This window comes from Bombus flavifrons, chromosome 18 (genome assembly GCF_040668555.2).
Source record: "Bombus flavifrons isolate JBK064 chromosome 18, iyBomFlav1_principal, whole genome shotgun sequence".
Lineage (NCBI taxonomy): Eukaryota > Metazoa > Arthropoda > Insecta > Hymenoptera > Apidae > Bombus > Bombus flavifrons.
The window spans coordinates 6,410,664-6,419,902 of record NC_138459.1 but is presented as its reverse complement, the minus strand read 5'-3'; positions in this window follow the sequence as shown (position 1 = coordinate 6,419,902).

Genomic DNA, 9,239 nt, shown 5'->3' with positions numbered 1-9,239 from the left:
CGTTATATAGTATGTCGTTATAACGTATAACGTTATATAGTGTTACGTAATAACATATGACCTCATATAGTATTACGTAATAACGAATAACGTTATGTAGTATTACGTTATTACATATAACGTTATATAGTATTACGTTATAACGTATAACCTTATATAGTATTACGTTATAACGTATAACGTTATAGAGTGTTTCGTTAGAACGTATAACGTTATATACTATCAAGTTAGAACGTGTAATGTTATATAGTATTACGTTATAACGTATAACGCTATATAGTATTTCGTTATAACGTATAACGTTATATAGTATGTCGTTATAACGTATAACGTTATATAGTATTACGTTATAACGTATAACGTTATATAGTATTACGTTATAACGTATAACGCTATATAGTATTACGTAATAAAGTATAACGTTATATAGTATGTCGTTATAACGTATAACGTTATATAGTGTTACGTAATAACGTATGATCTCATATAACATTACGTAATAACGAATAACGTTATGTAGTACTACGTTATAAGGTATAACGTTATGTAGTATTACGTTATAACGTATACCGTTATATAGTGTTACGTAATATCGTATAACCTCATATAATATTACGTAATAACGAATAACGTTATGTAGTATTACGTTATAACGTATAACGTTATATAATATTACGTTATAACGTATTACGTTATGGAGTGTTTCGTTAGAACGTATAACCTCATATAGTATTACGTAATAACGAATAACGTTATGTATTATTACGTTATAACGTATAACGTTATATAATATTACGTTATAACGTATAACGTTATATAATATTACGTTATAACGTATTACGTTATGGAGTGTTTCGTTAGAACGTATAACCTCATATAGTATTACGTATTAACGAATAACGTTATGTAGTATTACGTTATAACGTATAACGTTATATAATATTACGTTATAACGTATTACGTTATAGAGTGTTTCGTTAGAACGTATAACGTTATATAGTATTAAGTTAGAACGTGTAACGTTATATAGTATTTCGTTATAACGTATAACGCTATATAGTATTTCGTTATAACGTATAACGTTATATAGTATGTCGTTATAACGTATAACGTTATATAGTGTTACGTAATAACATATGACCTCATATAGTATTACGTAATAACGAATAACGTTATGTAGTATTACGTTATTACATATAACGTTATATAGTATTACGTTATAACGTATAACCTTATATAGTATTACGTTATAACGTATAACGTTATAGAGTGTTTCGTTAGAACGTATAATGTTATATACTATCAAGTTAGAACGTGTAATGTTATATAGTATTACGTTATAACGTATAACGCTATATAGTATTTCGTTATAACGTATAACGTTATATAGTATGTCGTTATAACGTATAACGTTATATAGTATTACGTTATAACGTATAACGTTATATAGTATTACGTTATAACGTATAACGCTATATAGTATTACGTAATAAAGTATAACGTTATATAGTATGTCGTTATAACGTATAACGTTATATAGTGTTGCGTAATAACGTATGATCTCATATAACATTACGTAATAACGAATAACGTTATGTAGTACTACGTTATAAGGTATAACGTTATGTAGTATTACGTTATAACGTATAACGTTATATAGTGTTACGTAATAACGTATAACCTCATATAATATTACGTAATAACGAATAACGTTATGTAGTATTACGTTATAACGTATAACGTTATATAATATTACGTTATAACGTATTACGTTATGGAGTGTTTCGTTAGAACGTATAACCTCATATAGTATTACGTAATAACGAATAACGTTATGTATTATTACGTTATAACGTATAACGTTATATAATATTACGTTATAACGTATAACGTTATATAATATTACGTTATAACGTATTACGTTATGGAGTGTTTCGTTAGAACGTATAACCTCATATAGTATTACGTAATAACGAATAACGTTAAGTAGTATTACGTTATAACGTATAACGCTATATAGCATTACGTTATAACGTATAACGCTATATAGTATTACGTAATAAAGTATAACGTTATATAGTATGTCGTTATAACGTATAACGTTATATAGTGTTACGTAATAACGTATGATCTCATATAGTATTAAGTAATAACGTATAACATTATACAGTATGTCGTTATAACGTATAACGTTATATAGTGTTACGTAATAACGTATGACCTCATATAGCATTACGTAATAACGAATAACGTTATGTAGTACTACGTTATAAGGTATAACGTTATGTAGTATTACGTTATAACGTATAACGTTATATAGTGTTACGTAATAACGTATAACCTCATATAGTATTACGTAATAACGAATAACGTTATGTAGTATTACGTTATAACGTATAACGTTATATAGTATTACGTTATAACGTATTACGTTATAGAGTGTTTCGTTAGAACGTATAACGTTATATACTATTAAGTTAGAACGTGTAACGTTATATAGTATTTCGTTATAACGTATAACGTTATGTAGTATTTCGTTATAACGTATAACGTTATATAGTATGTCGTTATAACGTGTAACGTTATATAGTATTACGTTATAACGTATAACGCTATATAGTATTTCGTTATAACGTATAACGTTATATAGTATGTCGTTATAACGTATAAAGTTATATAGTGTTACGTAATAACGTATGATCTCATATAGTATTAAGTAATAACGTATAACATTATACAGTATGTCGTTATAACGTATAACGTTATATAGTGTTACGTAATAACGTATGACCTCATATAGCATTACGTAATAACGAATAACGTTATGTAGTACTACGTTATAAGGTATAACGTTATGTAGTATTACGTTATAACGTATAACGTTATATAGTGTTACGTAATAACGTATAACCTCATATAGTATTACGTAATAACGAATAACGTTATGTAGTATTACGTTATAACGTATAACGTTATATAGTATTACGTTATAACGTATTACGTTATAGAGTGTTTCGTTAGAACGTATAACGTTATATACTATTAAGTTAGAACGTGTAACGTTATATAGTATTTCGTTATAACGTATAACGTTATGTAGTATTTCGTTATAACGTATAACGTTATATAGTATGTCGTTATAACGTGTAACGTTATATAGTATTACGTTATAACGTATAACGTTATATAGCATTACGTTATAACGTATAACGCTATATAGTATTACGTAATAAAGTATAACGTTATATAGTATGTCGTTATAACGTATAACGTTATATAGTGTTACGTAATAACGTATGATCTCATATAGTATTAAGTAATAACGTATAACATTATACAGTATGTCGTTATAACGTATAACGTTATATAGTGTTACGTAATAACGTATGACCTCATATAGTATAACGTAATAACGAATAACGTTATGTAGTATTACGTTATAACGTATAACGTTATATAATATTACGTTATAACGTATTACGTTATAGAGTGTTTCGTTAGAACGTATAACGTTATATAGTATTACGTAATAACGTATGATCTCATATAGTATTAAGTAATAACGTATAACATTATACAGTATGTCGTTATAACGTATAACGTTATATAGTGTTACGTAATAACGTATGACCTCATATAGTATTACGTAATAACGAATAACGTTATGTAGTATTACGTTATAACGTATAACGTTATATAGTATTACGTTATAACTTATAACGCTATATAGTATTTTGTTATAACGTATAACGTTATATAGTATTACGTAATAACGAATAACGTTATGTAGTATTACGTTATAACGTATAACGTTATATAGTGTTACGTAATAACGTATGATCTCATATAGTATTAAGTAATAACGTATAACATTATACAGTATGTCGTTATAACGTATAACGTTATATAGTGTTACGTAATAACGTATGACCTCATATAGTATTACGTTATAACGTTTAACGTTATATAGTATGTCGTTATAACGTATAACGTTATATAGTATTACGTTATAACGTATAACGATATATAGTATTACGTTATAACGTATAACGTTATATAGTATTACGCTATAACGTATAACGTTATATAGTATTACGTTATAACGTATAACGCTATATAGTATTACGTAATAACGAATAACGTTATGTAGTATTACGTTATAACGTATAACGTTATATAGTGTTACGTAATAACGTATGATCTCATATAGTATTAAGTAATAACGTATAACATTATACAGTATGTCGTTATAACGTATAACGTTATATAGTGTTACGTAATAACGTATGACCTCATATAGTATTACGTTATAACGTATAACGTTATATAGTATGTCGTTATAACGTATAACGTTATATAGTATTACGTTATAACGAATAACGTTATGTAGTATTACGTTATAACGTATAACGTTATGTAGTATTACGTTATAACGTATAACGTTATGTAGTATTACGTTATAACGTATAACGCTATATAGTATTACGTTATAACGTATAACGTTATATAGTATGTCGTTATAACGTATAACGTTATATACTATTAAGTTAGAACGTGTAACGTTATATAGTATTTCGTTATAACGTATTACGTTATAGAGTGTTTCGTTAGAACGTATAACGTTATATACTATTAAGTTAGAACGTGTAACGTTATATAGTATTTCGTTATAACGTATAACGTTATGTAGTATTTCGTTATAACGTATAACGTTATATAGTATGTCGTTATAACGTGTAACGTTATATAGCATTACGTTATAACGTATAACGCTATATAGTATTACGTAATAAAGTATAACGTTATATAGTATGTCGTTATAACGTATAACGTTATATAGTGTTACGTAATAACGTATGATCTCATATAGTATTAAGTAATAACGTATAACATTATACAGTATGTCGTTATAACGTATAACGGTATATAGTGTTACGTAATAACGTATGACCTCATATAGTATAACGTAATAACGAATAACGTTATGTAGTATTACTTTATAACGTATAACGTTATATAGTATTACGTTATAACGAGTAACGTTATATAGTATTACGTTATAACGTATAACGTTATATAGTATTACGTTATAACGTATAACGCTATATAGTATTACGTATTAAAGTATAACGTTATATAGTATGTCGTTATAACGTATAACGTTATATAGTGTTACGTAATAACGTATAACCTCATATAGTATTACGTAATAACGAATAACGTTATGTAGTATTACGTTATAACGTATAACGTTATATAATATTACGTTATAACGTATTACGTTATAGAGTGTTTCGTTAGAACGTATAACGTTATATAGTATTAAGTTAGAACGTGCAACGTTATATAGTATTACGTTAGAACGTATAACGTTATATAGTATTAAGTTAGAACGTGTAACGTTATATAGTATTTTGTTATAACGTATAACGTTATATAGTGTTACGTAATAACGTATGACCTCATGTAGTATTACGTAATAACGAATAACGTTATGTAGTATTACGTTATAACGTATAACGTTATATAGTATTACGTTATAACTTATAACGCTATATAGTATTTTGTTATAACGTATAACGTTATATAGTATTAAGTAATAACGAATAACGTTATGTAGTATTACGTTATAGCGTATAACGTTATATAGTATTAAGTTAGAACGTATAACGTTATATAGTATTACGTTATAACGTATAACGCTATATAGTATTACGTAATAAGGTATGATCCCATATAGTATTACGTAATAACGAATAACGTTATGTAGTATTACGTTATAACGTATAACGTTATATAGTATTACGTTATAACTTATAACGCTATATAGTATTTTGTTATAACGTATAACGTTATATAGTACTACGTTATAACGTATAACGTTATATAGTATTACGTTATAACGTATAACGTTATAGAGTGTTTCGTTAGAACGTATAACGTTATATAGTATTACGTTATAACGTATAACGCTATATAGTATCACGTAATAAGGTATAACGTTATATAGTATGTCGTTATAACGTATAACGTTATATAGTGTTACGTAATAACGTATGACCTCATATAGTATTACGTAATAACGAATAACGTTATGTAGTATTACGTTATAACGTATAACGTTATATAGTATTACGTTATAACGTATAACGTTATAGAGTGTTTCGTTAGAACGTATAAACTCATATAGTATTACGTAATAACGAATAACGTTATGTAGTATTACGTTATAACGTATAACGTTATATAATATTACGTTATAACGTATTACGTTATAGAGTGTTTCGTTAGAACATATAACGTTATATAGTATTACGTTATAACGTATAACGCTATATAGTATTACGTAATAAAGTATAACGTTATATAGTATGTCGTTATAACGTATAACGTTATATAGTGTTACGTAATAACGTATAACCTCATATAGTATTACGTAATAACGAATAACGTTATGTAGTATTACGTTATAACGTATAACGTTATATAGTATTACGTTATAACGTGTAACGTTATATAGTATTACGTTATAACGTATAACGTTATATAGTATTACGTTATAACGTATAACGCTATATAGTATTACGTATTAAAGTATAACGTTATATAGTATGTCGTTATAACGTATAACGTTATATAGTGTTACGTAATAACGTATAACCTCATATAGTATTACGTAATAACGAATAACGTTATGTAGTATTACGTTATAACGTATAACGTTATATAATATTACGTTATAACGTATTACGTTATAGAGTGTTTCGTTAGAACGTATAACGTTATATAGTATTAAGTTAGAACGTGTAACGTTATATAGTATTACGTTAGAACGTACAACGTTATATAGTATTAAGTTAGAACGTGGAACGTTATATAGTATTTTGTTATAACGTATAACGTTATATAGTGTTACGTAATAACGTATGACCTCATATAGTATTACGTAATAACGAATAACGTTATGTAGTACTACGTTATAACGTATAACGTTATATAGTATTACGTTATAACTTATAACGCTATTTAGTATTTTGTTATAACGTATAACGTTATATAGTATTACGTAATAACGAATAACGTTATGTAGTATTACGTTATAGCGTATAACGTTATATAGTATTAAGTTAGAACGTATAACGTTATATAGTACTACGTTATAACGTATAACGCTATGTAGTATTACGTAATAAAGTATAACGTTATATAGTATGTCGTTATAACGTATAACGTTATATAGTGTTACGTAATAAGGTATGATCCCATATAGTATTACGTAATAACGAATAACGTTATGTAGTATTACTTTATAACGTATAACGTTATATAGTATTACGTTATAAAGTATAACGCTATATAGTATTACGTTATAACGTATAACGTTATATAGTATGTCGTTATAACGTATAACGTTATATAGTATTACGTTATAACGTATAACGGTATATAGTATTACGTTATAACGTATAACGTTATAGAGTGTTTCGTTAGAACGTATAACGTTATATAGTATTACGTTATAACGTATAACGCTATATAGTATCACGTAATAAGGTATAACGTTATATAGTATGTCGTTATAACGTATAACGTTATATAGTGTTACGTAATAACGTATGACCTCATATAGTATTACGTAATAACGAATAACGTTATGTAGTATTACGTTATAACGTATAACGTTATATAGTATTACGTTATAACGTATAACGTTATAGAGTGTTTCGTTAGAACGTATAAGCTCATATAGTATTACGTAATAACGAATAACGTTATGTAGTATTACGTTATAACGTATAACGTTATATAATATTACGTTATAACGTATTACGTTATAGAGTGTTTCGTTAGAACGTATAACGTTATATAGTATTAAGTTAGAACGTGTAACGTTATATAGTATTACGTTAGAACGTATAACGTTATATAGTATTAAGTTAGAACGTGTAACGTTATATAGTATTTTGTTATAACGTATAACGTTATATAGTGTTACGTAATAACGTATGACCTCATATAGTATTACGTAATAACGAATAACGTTATGTAGTATTACGTTACAACGTATAACGTTACATAGTATTACGTTATAACTTATAACGCTATATAGTATTTTGTTATAACGTATAACGTTATATAGTATTACGTAATAACGAATAACGTTATGTAGTATTACGTTATAGCGTATAACGTTATATAGTATTAAGTTAGAACGTATAACGTTATATAGTATTACGTTATAACGTATAACGCTATATAGTATTACGTAATAAAGTATAACGTTATATAGTATGTCGTTATAACGTATAACGTTATATAGTGTTACGTAATAACGTATAACCTCATATAGTATTACGTAATAACGAATAACGTTATGTAGTATTACGTTATAACGTATAACGTTATATAGTATTACGTTATAACGTGTAACGTTATATAGTATTACGTTATAACGTATAACGTTATATAGTATTACGTTATAACGTATAACGCTATATAGTATTACGTATTAAAGTATAACGTTATATAGTATGTCGTTATAACGTATAACGTTATATAGTGTTACGTAATAACGTATAACCTCATATAGTATTACGTAATAACGAATAACGTTATGTAGTATTACGTTATAACGTATAACGTTATATAATATTACGTTATAACGTATTACGTTATAGAGTGTTTCGTTAGAACGTATAACGTTATATAGTATTAAGTTAGAACGTGTAACGTTATATAGTATTACGTTAGAACGTACAACGTTATATAGTATTAAGTTAGAACGTGGAACGTTATATAGTATTTTGTTATAACGTATAACGTTATATAGTGTTACGTAATAACGTATGACCTCATATAGTATTACGTAATAACGAATAACGTTATGTAGTACTACGTTATAACGTATAACGTTATATAGTATTACGTTATAACTTATAACGCTATTTAGTATTTTGTTATAACGTATAACGTTATATAGTATTACGTAATAACGAATAACGTTATGTAGTATTACGTTATAGCGTATAACGTTATATAGTATTAAGTTAGAACGTATAACGTTATATAGTACTACGTTATAACGTATAACGCTATGTAGTATTACGTAATAAAGTATAACGTTATATAGTATGTCGTTATAACGTATAACGTTATATAGTGTTACGTAATAAGGTATGATCCCATATAGTATTACGTAATAACGAATAACGTTATGTAGTATTACTTTATAACGTATA